The sequence below is a fragment of the Bactrocera tryoni genome, unplaced genomic scaffold, assembly GCF_016617805.1.
Source record: "Bactrocera tryoni isolate S06 unplaced genomic scaffold, CSIRO_BtryS06_freeze2 scaffold_25, whole genome shotgun sequence".
NCBI classification, from domain to species: domain Eukaryota; kingdom Metazoa; phylum Arthropoda; class Insecta; order Diptera; family Tephritidae; genus Bactrocera; species Bactrocera tryoni.
The window spans coordinates 28267755-28284913 of record NW_024395977.1 but is presented as its reverse complement, the minus strand read 5'-3'; the positions used below and the strand labels follow the sequence as shown (position 1 = coordinate 28284913).

Genomic DNA, 17159 nt, shown 5'->3' with positions numbered 1-17159 from the left:
TATATGATAATATAATATAATTTTTCCTTTTCAAATATAAAACAAAAAAAAATGTTTCTTTATCTTTTAACCACCAAACGAAATGTTACATAAAACGAAGCGATTTGGTGGCGAAAGGGAGTTCGCCGGGTTTTCTAGTTAAACTTATAAATTTTGCACTTTGATCATTTTGAAATTGAACTCATATATTAGTGGTTAGCGATAATGTTTTTACGTTATTCCACAAAGGTGATGCCTTCAGGCAAGCATTCAATTCATCTGCTGGCGTTTCACGGAAATTACTGGCAACGTCTGCCTGAAATCGCCTGCCAACAATATCATTAAGCCGCCAAAGATGTTGTTATTTCTCCGAAGATCCTTCAGTGTGAAGTTAAGTGCTTCAAGTGATTTCTTATGTGCCATTGTGCACTCATCCCAAACAATGAGCTTGCATTACATCAACAATTTTCCCATTGCACTGGATCGGGAAATATTGCATGTTGGAGTATCAATTGTGTTTAAATTGAGTGGCAACTTAAGCACAGATGTGCAATACGACCGCCATCTAGAAGAGTCGCTGCAATTCCAGATGATGCTAACGCCAAAGCTATGTCACATCTTGATCGAATAGTGGCCAGTGGTGGTTTTCCCTGTTCCTCCAGGTGCGTCCAGGAAGAATAGACCACCGGTATTATAGCCCACTTTTGGTTTCAAAATAATAAAAGTGCCGCTAAAACTGAATCACCAAATAATATGATGACTAAGTGATGATTATGATTAGTTACACATCTTAATTTAGGTGAGAGAACATATTGTTGGCTAAAATAATTAGGATTCACGAACTACATTTGTTGATCCAAATGAAGTCATTTGAAAGCAACTGTTATATTGTTGTATATTTGTCAAAAACTGTATAGAATCTGTTCCTATTCCTGAAACCAATGAGTATAATGGCTCTGGTGGTGGTTCCAATGGTATCAATTTCACCTTAGCATTAGCTTCATTTTTATATTTTAATGCCTTACAATGTGAGCAAACCAAGTTCATCGAACCAATAACAACACATTGGTAGTTACTGTAGTCAATTGACACATCGTAACTGAAAGCAGCTCGATTCAAACTAGCGCGATTTTGTTTTGAATGTCGCGCTCGCGCTTCACGCGTTTGTGATATCTGAATCCTTTCACGTTCATTTCGATCGTCACATTCTTGTGCAGCATTATAAGATTGGTAATTGGCTTGGTTTGGAGTATTTCGGGTTCTACCTAAATTACTTCGTCTAATAGGAGGCATCTCTAAAATGCAATAATTAGTTATCATAGGTAACTAAACACTGCACAAAACAGGATATACATAGGTACGATTTGCTTCGTGTATCAGTTGACAAAAACAAACTCAGTAGAGTATGTGACCGAAAATTAAAGAAAAAAACACTGGTATTGATAGCTTGTTGTTGGTTAATTTTTTTTTTTAAATTTGATAATTAATTTGAGTCAATTCCTTCAAGTCTTACTAATGTTTTATGTATGTAAAATAGGGATATAATAAAACACTTATTTTAACGCTGTTTGTGTTTGTCTGATGTAATGACGTGGAAACTGATTAATTTTAAAGTAAGTCTGATAATTCGGGTGGTGGAGCACGGTGCTCGCTCGTTCCGTTGATGTGGTTGGCAGTGGAGAAACGGTCGGCGCAAATTTATTCCACAAAAGTTAAATAAAACAAAGGGTTTCATATAATATATGTATTTAAATATAATATAATTGGACAAACACTTACCACGTCTGTATAGCTGAACGGTCACAAAAGGAGAGAGCGCGCGCAACTTTTTTAGTTAGTGTTTAGTTGCGCGCGAATTGAAACTTCAAAAAAGAAGAAAAGAAATGATTGCTCTGCCGATACAGACGTGGCAAAAGAAATTGGGCGGGGGCGGCGTCAACATTCTCCCCGCCTTGAAGTATTACTGGAAATGCAGTTAACAATAAATTACTTAAAGCTTACTTAACTAACTGGCTCCTGCACTTCCTCTTCCACGTCTTCTTTGCAGATGGGGTGGCCGACAAGACGAATCGAGTCTGATTCGGTCCGGGAAATGCCGCTGAGATGAATCGAGTCTCAGTCGGTCATTGCCATGCCGCCAATTTGCATAGAAGTCACCACCTTCCGAGGTCGGCGAGACGACTCGAGTCTCACTCGATCCTGGGTAGGCTGTAAATGTGAGAGGCGTTGGCAGCCAGTGCACTTTATTGTGCCGATATTATACGACACCGGGTATTATATATCCCAGTGTCGTATTTTGGGTGAAGAGTTGTCCCACTGCCGCTGGTTGTAACTCTGGCAACATGAGCCGGTAGTAAACATCCACTCCCAAAATTACATCGACTGGCGCTGCCCTGTTGGAATGGTCTTATAAGGGGTCTATATTGGCGTCGGCGTTATGAACCTGGTTGCAGTTCGAACTCTTATTAAAGCAGTTGGTGACAGCGCACTTCTTTGCTGCCAAGGTAGAGTTGCTTGCCTATCCTTGATGATACGGCGTGCATATGCTTGACGTCAAGGGTCTCGTCCACCCCTTCGCCTCGGATGGGGTGGCCGGCGGAACGAATGGAGTTCCGCTCGGTCCGGGCAATGTCGCTGAGACGAATCGAGTCTCAGTCGATCGTTGCCATGCCGCCAATCCGAAAGGAAGTTACCAGCATGACGAAGTCGGCGAGACGACTCGAGTCTGGCTCGATCTTGGGCGTGTGGTATGCGGGAGATGCCTCGTTGGTCAGAGCTTTGCGTGACTGATGGCGTCGGTTGAGACGGTTGAGAGAGGTCCGAATACGTCGTGTCAATTGTCAATAAATTCTCTTCCGTTTCTATTGTTGTGCGTGTAGCGCTACGACTAAAGCCGACACGCGTTCGACTTTAGATTGTGGCGATGCTTCTTTTTCAGTCTACTCGTATTTCTTTGCAGCTGATACATGCTGTGCGTTATTTGTGCATGCTGTGACAATTATATCTTGTCATTTGTGGTGGTCGTACTTTGTTTGCTCGTTGACGACGCTGAGGATTATGCATGTGTTAGTGATTGGTGTTCCTCTTGTTTCACCGGTGGTTTTTTCTGGTGTTTTTTGAGCACCTGTATGAGTTCGCCCTTGACATTGGGTCGAATCTCTTCGGGTATACGTTTGATCTCCTCGTATAATGAGAGCAAGAAGAGCTTGTCGGGATCACGATTCTTCCGTCTTTTTGCTTTTGTGGATTCTCGTTTCATTGCGGCTGCAGCATGTTGTTGGCGGCACAACAGATGCGAGTGCAGGACGCCGTGGAATGCCTGCAGGTGTGGCATCGAATTGTGTTGTTGTGACGAACTGCTGTCAGATACCTGGTCACCGTTGGGCGATTGCATCCCAACGCCGGGTGCTCGAAATGTGCCACCATGTGTATCGGTGTGATTCGATGAGCCGGGCACATCATTTGTTTTGCCATCATTGCTGGCACGATCCTGTTGTTGCTGCTGCTGGTGTTAATGCTGCTGATGTTGTTGCTGTTGTATAAATATAAAATTAGTATTATTTTTACTACAAATATGGTTTTGTGATTGTTGTTTAGTTATTGCTGAATTTCGTCCGTCACCTTTGTCATTTATCTTCGTTTCTTCGGAGGGAACGGAACCTGTTATAATCCAACCGAACACCGTACGTTGTGCTACGAGGGATCCGAAGATTTTCGATTTTATCCAATTTAGAATGACTTTCGGGTAAAGATCCGCTCCAATCAACAAGTCAACCTTTTGACTCGTAGAGAAACTATTATCCGCTAAGGGGATATTGGGTTACCCTTTTAAAATTTAAGAGTTAATTGACCTGGATGGAAGCAGTCCAGTCAATTTTGGCAGTACCAACGCTTCCGCTTCTAATCTTAGGCTTTTGTTACGGGGCGAGCCAATTGTAATCGAGCATACCGATTGAACTCGTCCTGATACGGTATTATTCAATCCTGAAACTCGCGCGCTGACCTTTTTGCTTGCCAGCCAATCCTTGACTGCAAGGTTGGTATCCGACCTTCACCATCAGCCGACTTAATCTTGGGTTGAGTACCCAAATCGCCTTTGAGGTTTGATATGACATCCCAACTATCTACATTGATGCCATGTATATGTAAAGCTGAAATGCAGCTATTAATCTCCCGCTGTAAATTTCTGAGTTCGGTCTCAGATTCTGAAGAAATGTGCGGAAGCTTGAATAATAAATTTGATTGTGTGTTGACAAGCACTCGCTTGTTTTCATACCTACACAACAAAGTATTCCAAGCCAATGCGAATCCATCATTTGTCAGTGGCGCTTTCGAAACAATAGCTTTTGCTTCACCTCGTGTTTTTTGATTTAAATGGAATAACTTTTCTACTGGAGATAGCCTTGGGTTATTCCCATAAATGGCGGCAAATGCCATTTACAAAGGGTAAAACATCGCCATGAAATATTTCGGTATCACATGGCGGTAAGTTGATGGAATACCTCACGGGTTCTACTGTTTGTTGTAACCGTTCAGGTTGAATCACCGTTGAATTCGAAGTAGGGCTTTGGTTGAAAGCCGTGAGGTTGTGCATGTGTTCGCCCATCAAGGTCGCGCAACACACATACGCGTGGTAACAGCTTGAATATTTAAGCTTGATGTTGTCAATTGAGCTTGTGTCAGAAGGATCCACCTTTGGCAAACACAACTTGTATTCTGAGTTTACCTCTGCCCACAGAGATTTCAGTTCAGTTTGTTGTACTTCCAGAGAGTAGGCACTTTGGTTGTTTGCTGTTGGAGTAAAAGACTCCTCAAACTCCAGTAGAGCGTCTGCAGCAGTGATAAATGCTCTGATGGCTTCCATTTTGTTCGAAAATTGAACCGGAACTGCAAAAATGTTGCACAAAATCGGATCTAAAACTTGAAATTAAAATTTAAAAAATATTTGCAAATATGTTGCAAAAGTTCAAAAGTTATAGAACCAATCACGGACAAACTACAAATTAGTAGTGCGTTGTTTTTTAGTGAAGCGTGAATATTCGAAGGCACAAAAAAAAAATTAATAAATTTCAAACTATTTTCGCAAAGTATTTTTTTCGAATTTAATTAGAATGTGCTTGTTGGGTAATCGGCCCAATGCACTTGTACTTGCACTTGCAAATTTAGTGAAGTATTTCCTAAAAGTATTTTTCCAAAATTTAAATTGCTTGGTAATCGCCCCAATGCACTTGCACGCCTAGTCTTCGAATATGTATGTACACAAACAAAATTGCTTAGTGCTTAATTGCTTTATTAAAATCCAAATACAAATACAGATAAAAATTCACAAGCACTTCACTTTCACTTTTGTTCACTGGGTTATTTAATTTAACACTACACTATTTGTTTGTTGCTGTCCTTCTGGGATGGCTGCTACGCTGCTTTGCCTTTGCTGCTCTCCCTTTGCTGCTTGCCTGTGCTGCTTTGCCGATGCTGCTTTGCCGGTGCTGCTCTCTCTTTGTTGCTTACCCTTAGCTGCTCTGCCTTTGCAGTTTTGCTAGTGCTGCTTTGCCTGTGCGTCTTTGCCTTTGCTGCTTGGCTTTCTTTCTCACTTCACTTGCTCCAATTTTTGATGTCGCTCACTTCACTTGTTTTAATTTTTGTATTATTCTTTTTTTTTCTGTTCACTCGCGAAACTGCAGCTGCGTTATTGCCGCTTGCCTTTATTGCTATTCGAGCAATATATGGAAAGGCAGAGTTGAGCGACTAGACTCAAATTAACGACAAGAAAACACAAAAACCGAGAGAGATTGTTGACGCTCCAGACGAGGTTTGTGCGTCCTAGAAATTTATAATTTTTTTCGAATAACAGTGTGTGTGGTTTTTGTTTTTTTACAAAGTGAAATATTCAGTGCATTTGTCAGGTGTATTTATTGTTGTACTTAAATGAAGTACAATACTACCTGCAATCTTGTGCGTTGATTTTGTGGGTAGAGTGCCAAACATAAGTTTTAGTCTCCACTTCACACAGCACAATGGGTTTTGTACATAAATGATGCACAAATTAACCAATCTATTGCCTTATAGCTTGCAGAGCACAGATCCAAAATATGTTTGGCTATAACTTGCGTGTTGCTATATTGGGCAAATTATGCACTTTCACTTTAAATAAAAATCAACTTGTTATCTGTTATCCGGCTCGAAGGACCAATGATAATTCGGGTGGTGGAGCACGGTGCTCGCTCGTTCCGTTGATGTGGTTGGCCGTGGGGAAACGGTCGGCGCAAATTTATTCCACAAAAGTTAAATAAAACAAAGGGTTTCATATACTACATGTATTTAAATATAATATAATTGGACAAACACTTACCACGTCTGTATAGCTGAACGGTCGCAAAAGGAGAGAGCGCGCGCAGCTTTTTTAGTTAGTGTTTAGTTGCGCGCGAATTGAAACTTCGAAAAAGAAGAAAAGAAATGATTGCTCTGCCGATACAGACGTGGCAAAAGAAATTGGGCGGGGGCGGCGTCAACAAAGTCAAAAGAAATAATATCGCGAGTTTATTAGCCGATAGCTTTAAGGCGTAAATAGTGCTTACTTGTAAAATAAAAGGTTTTTATATCTTTTTAATTTGAGAACAAAGCGAATAGTTTAAAATAACCTATTGTTTTCTTCGTCGGAATTGTACAAATTATAAATCTTTTTTCTTGTTTTATTTTCACACTATGAACTTTATTTATGACACTTAATAATTTTCAAAACAACCACCAACAATGTCAGCCTGGAAATCCAACGCGGGATTGCTCTTGCCAACAGGTGCGACTTCGGACTGAGTAGGCAATTGAAAAGTAAGTAGTCCTCTCTCGACGAACAAAAGCTAAACTCTATAAGTCGCTCATAATTCCCGTCCTGCTATATGGTGCAGAGGCTTGGCCGATGACAGCAACCGATGAGTCGACGTTGCGAGTTTTCGAGAGAAAAGTTCTGCGAAAAATTTATGGTCCTTTGCGCATTGGTCACGGCGAATATCGCATTCGATGGAACGATGAGCTGTACGAGATATACGACGACATTGACATAGTTCAGCGAATTAAAAGACAGCGGCTACGCTGGCTAGGTCATGTTGTCCGGATGGATGAAAACACTCCAGCTCTGAAAGTATTCGACGCATTACCCGCCGGGGGAAGCAGAGGAAGAGGAATACCTCCACTCCGTTGGAAGGACCAATTGGAGAAGGACCTGGCTTCGCTTGGAATATCCAATTGGCGCCACGTAGCGAAAAGAAGAAACGACTGGCGCGCTGTTGTTAACTCGGCTATAATCGCGTAAGCGGTGTCTACGCCAATTAAGAAGAAGAATAATTTTCAAAAAGAAAGCAAACGACCGAAATTGAATGCTTCAAAAAATGTACAAATAAATTAATTAGAAAACAAAACAAAAAAATTGAAAGAAAAAAGTTGTATTGAAAAGTCACTTTGAAATCTACGCTCGTAAATCAGTTAAAAATTTACATTTTCTGTTTTTTTTTTCAGGCGTTGTTGAGTTATGCGCTTAGCAACACATTTTACGCTTTATTTTTATATACATAATATACATACATATATAAGAAGATGTATATTTTCCACAATTTCACAGTGAACACAATACCGGTTTGTCACATGAAATTAACTGAGCAGAGAACAATGAGTAGCTGTCAATGTATCACGCACTGGCGCCATCTACTTAAAAAAAGATTTTCCCGCTTTTTTCTTGAAATTTTTCCTCAATTTTCTTTGCTATAAACCTCACGGAGCCCGAGACCTTTCTAACGAATGCAAAACCGTGGAAATCGGTTCGTGCGCTCTGGAGTTATAGCGTCAGGAAGGAAAACCCTACTTATTTTTATATATTAGATAATTTAGTATAAAATTACGATTCTATGCCGTGTGTACAAATATATACTTATGTATGTGCGCTCTGAGAAGATAATGTGCAGGTATGTTTCGCATGCACTTTGTATGTTGTTTGTTAATTTGTAAGAAGTTAGGTTTATGTTTATTAGATACTTCGTTTATGTTGCTGATATGAACATTTACATATATAGTATGAACATATATTAAAAATATGTGTATCGGAGAAATATATTTCCATTGGGTAAATATGCGAATATGTATGTATGTGTCTCTTAAATTTATTTTATGTGTTACTTCTTATGTAATGATATTGTTGTTTGCCTGCGCTTACAAATTTTAAGCAATCCTGCTTATTACTTGATAAAGTATAAGAGGTATTGCCGGATACAAGTGCAAGTAAATTCTTGAGTATTTATTTTATCAAGCGTATTTTTTATTTCAAGTTTTATGTCGGATAAAACTGTAATATTGGTCATACATATTTGCATATATTAAATTAAGATGAACATAATTGGTACTCTGAATGGTATATTTTGTAGGGTGTGTGTCTGCGCATATGTTGGCTGCTCTCTGCATTCCCCGTTCTATGTTCCATGGCTACTTCCTTGTGCTTTTGTTTGTTTGTATATTTTTTTAATTGTTCGCGCCCGTTTGATCCCTTTTTGTGTTTTTTCGTTTTGATGTTTAGGCATTTTTGGAATTTGGCGGCCGATTTTTGTTTTGTTTTTAAGTTTCGCGGATTTGCTTATTCCTTTTTTGTTTGCTTAACCTGTTTGGTAGTTTCATTTTTCTGAAGACTTTGTTTTTGTTTCTGTCACTTCACCAGAAAACCACTCTTTTCACATTTTTGTCACCTTACTGATATGCATATGTAAATACATACGTATGGATAAGCTACCTTTTTTTTTGTTGTTCTGTTTGTTTGAGTCACTGGGTTTTATTTTGTTTTGTGTCACTGGACTTTCATACCGAACTTCCTTTTGTTTTCTATCACCACAGTTTATTTTAATTTATTTAAATATTTATTTTTTTTTTTGCCTTATAAAAATCCGAAGGTGCCTTTCGGTAAGGCTCGAAGGACTATGCTTAACCAATTTGGTAGGGTATGCACAACTCACTTACACCCGCGATTAAGCATACAAATGAAAATGCGCCAGTAATTTTGTGTACAATTAACTTTAATGTTTGATATATTTAAAATACAATACAATTTTCAATATATCTAAATAGAATTGGAACTGTAGTGTTTAAATTATCCCAGTGCGATATTGTTGTTGAATCACGTAGAGTTCTGGCGAATTTTGTACGACGAACGAAAGCTACTAACAGCGAGGTATATGGCGGAAAGGTTGAACGAAAGTAGTGTTTACGCGGCGCAGTGGGGAATCGAATCGTCCCAATCCCTTTTGTTAGTTTAGCGGCATGCGATGTCTTCGTGTGGTGACCGCTTGCTGGGTGTGGTGATGTTCTCAATTGTGGTGTGATGTATTGTCATCAGCTGTGGTGAATTAAGCTGTCTTATTAAGGTGCGCCAGATTTTCCGGGTAAAGTGGGTGGATGCTTAACTCATTTAACCCTCATCGAGACCCTCGGGTCTGGCCAGGCTTATTTTTTATTTTAAATATTATTTAAATATATTTAGAGTGTATCAAATGACTTGCGCTTCCAGGTAGCTTCCTAGAATTTTATTGTCTATAGAATTCAGAAAAAATATTCAAGGACATCGTATCGAAAAGGACGAAAAAAGGATGTCATAATATTACACCTTAGTGCACCAATGGTGCTTGGCTAGACCCCATATATTTTGTATGAAAATATATGAACTTTGGTATGTTTCTATCACTTCGCACGGTTTACTTATCTGTTTTCATGTTCGTTACATATCCAAATTGGTTTGTATGTTTATCTAGGTCAAATAATTTAGCCGCTAGAGTGTTTTAAAGGTTAAGAAAATGTAATTTTTCTCAAAATGTTACATTTTTTGTGAACGCTATTGCCACGCCCCTGGTAGGGATAGAGGGGAGGTTGAGGGCTTTCCTGAAAGCCCCAGGGGTGAACTAACTCGCAAAGTGGTTTTGATCCCCCCCGGCCTCATACCCCCCCAACTGTAGTGAAACAAAAGGGGGGACATGGTGAAAACCCATTTTTGCCTATTGCCACGCCCCCAGTGGGGCCTTGGGGGCGAATTATACATTTCCTGAAAGCTCTTTAAATTACCTAACCGTTGCATTTTATTTGACCCACCTAGGTCAAATACTTTAGCCCCTAGAGTGGTTTTCTGGTGAAGTTTTAAAAGGTTAAGAAAAAATGTAATTTTTCTCAAAATGTTACATTTTTTGTGAACGCTATTGCCACGCCAAGCGTGAACAGGGCAGTCAATTTGATTTCAACCAAATCGAGAGGTAAGATATTTCAAAAATGTAACTATATTGTACATACATATATGAGCGTAAATACAACACGTATTTCCATACAAATGTTTGCAAACACCATTTGACCTAGCCAAGCACCATTGGTCTCGACTAAGTGTATCAGACCCTTGTCCCGACCAGGGTTAAACAGAAACCAAGGAAAGCTCCTGGGCACGACTTAATTAATCCAAATATGGTTATTGAGCTACCGAACTGTGCTATATGCATTATGTTTTTCAGTGTAATCACAAAACAAGCTCACTTTTCTCAACAATGGAAAAAGCACTATAGTTGACTTTTACCTAAGCCTGGAAAGGACAAAACGCACTATCCTCCTGTCGGCCCACCCCCTTGATATCGTGAATGTCGAAAGTATTTGAAAGATTTCTTATGCTCCGAATTAAGCCACATCTTCAAACCCACAACATAATACCATCTCTCCAATTTGGCATCAGGGAAAAGCATGGAACGATCGGGCAAGCATATAGGAGCACATCTGAAATTCGAACAGCTTTTGAAAAACTGCAATATATCTTGATGTCGCGCAGGCTTTTAATCGAGTATGGTTGGATGGTCCTATGTATAAGAAAAAAACGCTACTCCCACAAAATACCCACGAACTGTTTAAGTCTTACTTTTATGATCGAAATTTTGTAGTTCGATGTAACACCACTACATCTAAAGCCCAAACGATTGAATCTGGTGTACCACAAGGTAGTGTTCTTGGCCCAATGTTGTATGTTTTATACACTTCAGATATCCCAATAAATGACTGCTTGACTATGTCTACTTTTGCTGATGACACTGCAATAATCAGCCGCTCCAAGTGTCCCATTTATGCAAATGCGCTCCTAGGAAATCATATCGAAGCTGTGGCCAACTGGCTCGCAAACTGTCCTCCAGTTGACGAGCAAAAATGTAAGCATGTTACATTTACCCTAAACAAGAACAGATGCTCGCCTCTAACACTGAACAACGTACAAATGCCACAAAGCCATCATGTTACTTACCTAGGGGTCCATCTGAATAGGCGACTTACTAGGCGAAACTACATAGAGGCTAAAAGGACTTATCTTAAGTTAAAGGCAGGTTCTTTGCACTGGCTTATTAACTCGCTCACCTCTGCCTCTGGACTATAAAGTCATTATATACAATACAGTTTTAAAACTAATTTGGACCTATGGATGTCAGCTGTGGGGCAACGCGAGTAGCAGCAACATCGAAATTCTTCGTCGTGCACAATCGTACAATCACCGGTGCACCGTGATGTATCCGAAATGAGAACATCCAACGCGACTTAAAAATTCCGGACGAACTGAAATAGAGTAACGAAGTGCGAAATATGCATTGAAGCTTTCAGTTCACTTAAACCAACTAGCAAGATCTTTATTGCGTGTGATCAGGAGCTTGAGATTACGTAGAAATGACTTACCAGCCCAGAGGTAATATATTTAAGGCCAAGTTAGAAAAATCATCATCAATATAAGATGTAAATTAAGTGAGTAATTTAGGATTCGCAAACCTATTGTTAGGCTCTTAAGTAGAGTAGATTCAATAAATAATGGTAAAGTTAAAAAAAGAAGAAAACGTGTTTGACCGATTCGTAGCATTCTTTTCATATTCCTATATCACGGTGTGAAAATGGACGAAATCGGGCTACAACCACGCCTACTTCCCATATAACACAATTTTAAATTCCACTTGGTTCTTTCACTTTCCATCACACAAATCAAGAAGTAATTAATATAACGGGATAGGACTTAGCACGAATAATGTCTTTAGTATGTGCCACCTTATGACCAAAAACTGTTTAAATCTAATAAAAACCATTCAAGCCCCTAGGTACCGAATATTTAGACCCCGGTACCTATAGTTTAGTTTTGATCGAAAATGTCGGTCAATGTGTGAAATATATAACTGAAATTACGGGATAATCCTTCCTTTATAATGGTCTGGCCATAAGTGAAAAATGGGTTGAATGGGACCGGGAAGTATTGGGGGGAAGTAGCCCACATAATATAAATATTTTCGAACCTCCGGGTGAGTTTGCACTGCATAAATCGGCCAATATGTGATTTATCTCAGTGAAAATAAGAGAGCGTATTTTATTCATAACATTGTACATATCTTTGTGCTGAAAATAAATAAATTTGAGCGAAAACTTGACCTTTCGAACATCCAGCAGACTTTACTTTTTTTAGACCTTAAAGTATGGGCTTATTCGAGGAACTCCATAACTGCGACAATATTGCAGCCCTGATACTCAATTTGCAACACTGTTGCAGATGCTCAGCTGATACTTAAGCAAAATAATTGCAATATTTTGCGCGAATTGTGACCGAAAATGAAACTTTAACCATGAACTTTTTAATAAATATAGCGATAGATAATTTTGAAAGCAGTGATAATAACCTGCTGCTTAAGTATGGAAAAAATAGAAAACAAAGTTTTTTAAGAAAGAGAAAGTGGTTCCTCGCTGAAATTTCAAAAAAGAGAACAGTGACGAAGATGATAAAGGTTTGGAAAACAATTCCATTGTACCATGATGATACATATTTCACGCATTTTCGCATGACTCGTGAAACATTTGCAGTAAGTATTGTTGTTTACTTTGTGGAAGTACGTGATAAATAAATTAATTTGTCTTAGGACTTGAAAAATGCGTTAGAATCTTTTTGGTCAACACCACACGGGGAATATTCCTTGGAACATTCCTTGCATATGACTCTTTGGAAGCTAAGCAATAGTAGAGTCACATATCGTGAGCTTGCCGATAGATTTAATGTTGGGCAAGGAACTGCCCACAAACTTTTCCTTAAAACAATCAAGACAATCTGCAAACTTAAAAACGAGATATGTTGGCCGTCAGTTTTACAGCAGAATAAAATAATGGAAAACTTTCAAACAAGCCGGCTAAATTCATTTCCTTTTGTTGTCGGATGCTTAGATGGAACGCATTTCAAAATTAACACTCCTCAAACAGATGCAATCAGTTATTATGACCGTAAAGGAAATTTTTTAGTTATTATGCAGGTATGTACTTGGCCAATGATCTATTTTAAGATAAGTGTTATATAATCAATTATTTAGGCCATATGCGACAGTAAGTTCTGTTTTTTAGATGTGTTCATCGGCTACCCAGGTAGCTGTCATGATGCCAATGTGTGGGAAAATAGTCCACTTTACAAAGGGATCACATCTGGACAAATAAAACTTGCGAAAGATGCAATTATTCTAGCCGATTCAGCATATCCCGTTTCAAGATACTTAATTGCTCCTTTTAGAGATAACGGACATCATTCCAGAGAGGAAAAACAATTCAACTATTATATGAGTTCAACCCGAGTATTTATCGAACAAACATTTGGAATTTTCAGGGCTAAGTTCAAAATATTGAATCGTATTGATATGCGCAATATAGAAGACATATCAACTGTGATATTAGCTTGCGCAATTTTACATAAATTTATACTGCGAAGCAATCCGGTTCATTCTGAAGACAATCATACGAGTATGGCTGAAAATTTAGAAAATTCAAATGATCACGATATGATTGAACTACCTGAAAATATAAATGACACTAATGAAGGAATTGTCAGACGAAATAACTTGAAAATGCTTTTTATTTCATAGAAGTATTATTTCAATAATGTATATATGTATGTATGTACATATCAAATAAATGATTAATTGATTGAAATCTTGTTATATCAGTTAATTTAATTAAAATCACCTACCCTAGAATACTAAACCATTTTCTGTTTCTTTTTTAATAAAATATTAATTAATTAATTAATATTTATTTTATTGAAAATAGGAACTCATACTTATAATAATAATATATATTATATTAATATAAACATAAAGTTTATTATAAAATGAACACTTTTTATTTTTGGCACAATCCCTCCAAAACTTGCCGCAAATCCAACATTGCTTTAATCCTTTCCTTGTCAACCAGCAATTTTTCCTTTTCGATCTTCATAGTTTCTTCGTGCCGAATCTGCTCTTTCCGCGCTTCTTCTTTAAAAAAAATCCAATGTTTCATATGCAATAGTTTTTGGTCGTTTTTTTCGACTGACACCTTCTGCATCGCTTTCTTCCACGCACCTTTCCTCCTCACTCACTCCACATTCAACTAAATATTGCAGTGAGCTCTGGAGGTTCCTTATGGGAGGCTCAATGGAGTGCCTATTTCCGAAAACGTTATCAAAATCCTTAAAATATTCCCTCGTCGTGGCACCTCGACCTGTCGCGTCGTTGCGTTTTTTAATCCTCTTATACGTCGCAAACAAATTTAAAAACTTCCTCTGCATAAATTCTTTTGTTTGCGACACCTCCGGATTTATAATACGCATATTTTCGACCACCTTACCCCATAGGGCAGACTTTTTCCTCTTCCCGCCAGCAAACTCGGGCTCCAGGTCAAGTCGAGACCTTACTAGAAGTTTTGTAACCGGTGAATTTAACTTTTCACTGAAAAAATATAAATCACGATATAATATATATTATTAAATTCAATAAATACCACTTTTACTTACCTCTCTTCTTCCATTATTGGCGCGCAATACAAAAAATTTTGAAGCAACAAAATACAACTATTTAAGAATTACTATAAAATATTTGCGCGCAGTAGAAAAATTTTTGATGCATAATGATGACATTTGGCGCGCATCAAGTGTCAAATTTTTACTCGCTCGAACGTCTGACTTTTGCACGAGTTGCCACATTTTTACATCGAATATGATGTTTGCGCAATATTGCGCAGTACTGCCAAGCTCGAATAAGCCCTATTTCTCGGCTTGCAAGTTGCAAGAGTATAAAATGTTCGATTGCACCCGAACTTAGCCCTTCCTTACTTGTTTAAGTTTGTTTTGCATCCACCTTTTTTCTTCATCCTTTGCATGTCCTTTTGAGTTATTCTTTCATTCATTTGTAGCATAAATGTTTCGCTTTAAAATTAACACATGTTCAATCTCCATCACTGATGCATACAATTCGCTCAGTTTTTTCGATCTTCTTAATACGAGACGTCGTCCCGTGAAATTAAAAAAATGAGTGCTCAGTATAAGAAAAGTTTTGAAACTTTGAGGTGGTCTGACCGCCAGAGATCTGGCATCAACCGCAGCAGTACTATAATCAAACCTCAACTTTTAAAAAACACATTGTAAAAAGTTTGCATTGGGCGCAGGAAAACATCAATTGTGATTGCAGCAATGTAATATTGGGTAGTCGGAAAAGTAGTATTTTACATCAACATTTATTTCATTTTTTACATTCTGCTATTACGAGCAAGTATTGAATAAACGTCATTCATAAAAAACAATGTATTTTTTACAATTACAACATTTTTCCAAATAAACGATACCTACAATTTGGAAAATTAAAACGTAGTGTACGTAAGTATGTTCTGTAGTTGTTTACAATTTTCTAGAGGAATACTTTTCGAAAAACTATTTTGAAAGCCTAAATTCAGCTCTTCTAGTACCGATTCTATTCTATTATTGGTGGAGAGATTATTACAAGAAAACTGTTCCGCTTAAAAAAATTTAACTCATCTAGCATTTTCGGCAGATAAAACAAAAGGAACTGCTTATCACCGGGGACTCATCAAAACGCCGCACAATGGGTAAAAGGCGGAAAAAATATGTAATTTTTAACTATCTAATTTTAATAAAATTTCATTCCAGTAGTGTTTCTAGACAATGAATATAGTTTAATTTATCACGTATCACGCGAATTGACATTTCGCTGAAATAACAACGTATTTTTAAAGTCAAATAAAAATAGAACTCTTGAAAATTGTGAAAAATATTGAGAAAAATATGAAAACAGACGTATGGGGTTTCGACGTTTTATGCAATAAGAAGTGACTTTAAAGTCTATCCTAATATATATTATAATATATGTATTATAAAATAGTTATTTTCATTTCATAGGCCTAATTCATGTCAATTTTGACAAAGTTTTAAAATAAAACCATTTTTTAAACACTTTTACATAAAAATTATAGTTTTGACTATTAGCTACATGTACCTCATAGTCTAGTTAGTCCTAATATTTTATGTACACTTTAAGGAATATGATAACGAAAAAATGAACTGCGGATACGTGCGGATGAGGATCAAAGATAGCTATGAACGAAAAAGTGATATGTTGTCGCAGTTTTCGAGAGATAAATTCCCTTCTTTTAGTGAAGATAAGGTAAAGTTAATTTTAGAACAAATTAAAAAAAGGTACATAAGTTCATTCAATTCAAAATGGAACCAGTGCCGCAGGAAAAAAAGTACTATTTAAAAATCATTCTGTATGGCTGAATAAGAATTTTACTGTAGAGATGGTTGATAAATTATTACCCGGGACTTCATATAAACGTAGTTTAATTGCTGGACGACCGGTAAAGAAATTTGAAGAATGTATTTAACGGGCTAAACGTTACAAGGTCCAACAACTTCGAGATAAGTACTCTGAACAAGAATTAAAGGCCGAAGCTGGATTAGCAGCTATTAAGGAGACATACTTAGATTCTCAAAAAGCGTTGGCGATGTTAATTGATGCACAGTTATCAAAGCATCAGTATGAAGTTATTCGAAATGTGCTTAAAGACTTCCGAGGGAGGAAAAAAGGCATTGTTACCCTGAAATATTACTATTACACCAATATCTGCGCAAGTTTTTTTTTTTTTGCAATATCTTTTTTATTTATTGAATCTGCTTTTTGTTTTAAAAGCCTAACAATAAGTTTTAAAATCTTAAATCTATTTAAAAACTAGACAAGCTCAAGCAAGTGTTTGAGCTGTTTTGGTGATACGTTGCTCCTTAGTACGCAGGCATATCTCTTCTTTTAAGGCGTGTTTGATCGCAGGAATGTACCAAAGCATTAGCCAAAGGGTTTGGGTGA

General features: G+C 37.7%; 1 protein-coding gene and 1 long non-coding RNA gene across 3 annotated transcripts in view; both read left to right on the top strand.

Annotated features, from left to right (window-relative positions):
• Positions 1 to 17159, top strand: part of LOC120780298 (dolichyl-diphosphooligosaccharide--protein glycosyltransferase subunit STT3B) — a 119911-nt gene that overhangs the window by 31330 nt on the left and 71422 nt on the right. The gene's annotated exons all lie outside the window — the stretch shown is intronic.
• Positions 12502 to 13621, top strand: LOC120780300. 2 transcript variants are annotated; one of them, XR_005705854.1, is made up of 3 exons: positions 12502 to 12851; positions 12909 to 13292; positions 13350 to 13621. It is a non-coding gene; the product is annotated as an uncharacterized LOC120780300 (long non-coding RNA). The 2 variants fall into 2 exon arrangements; XR_005705855.1 differs by having other exon boundaries at positions 13381 to 13426.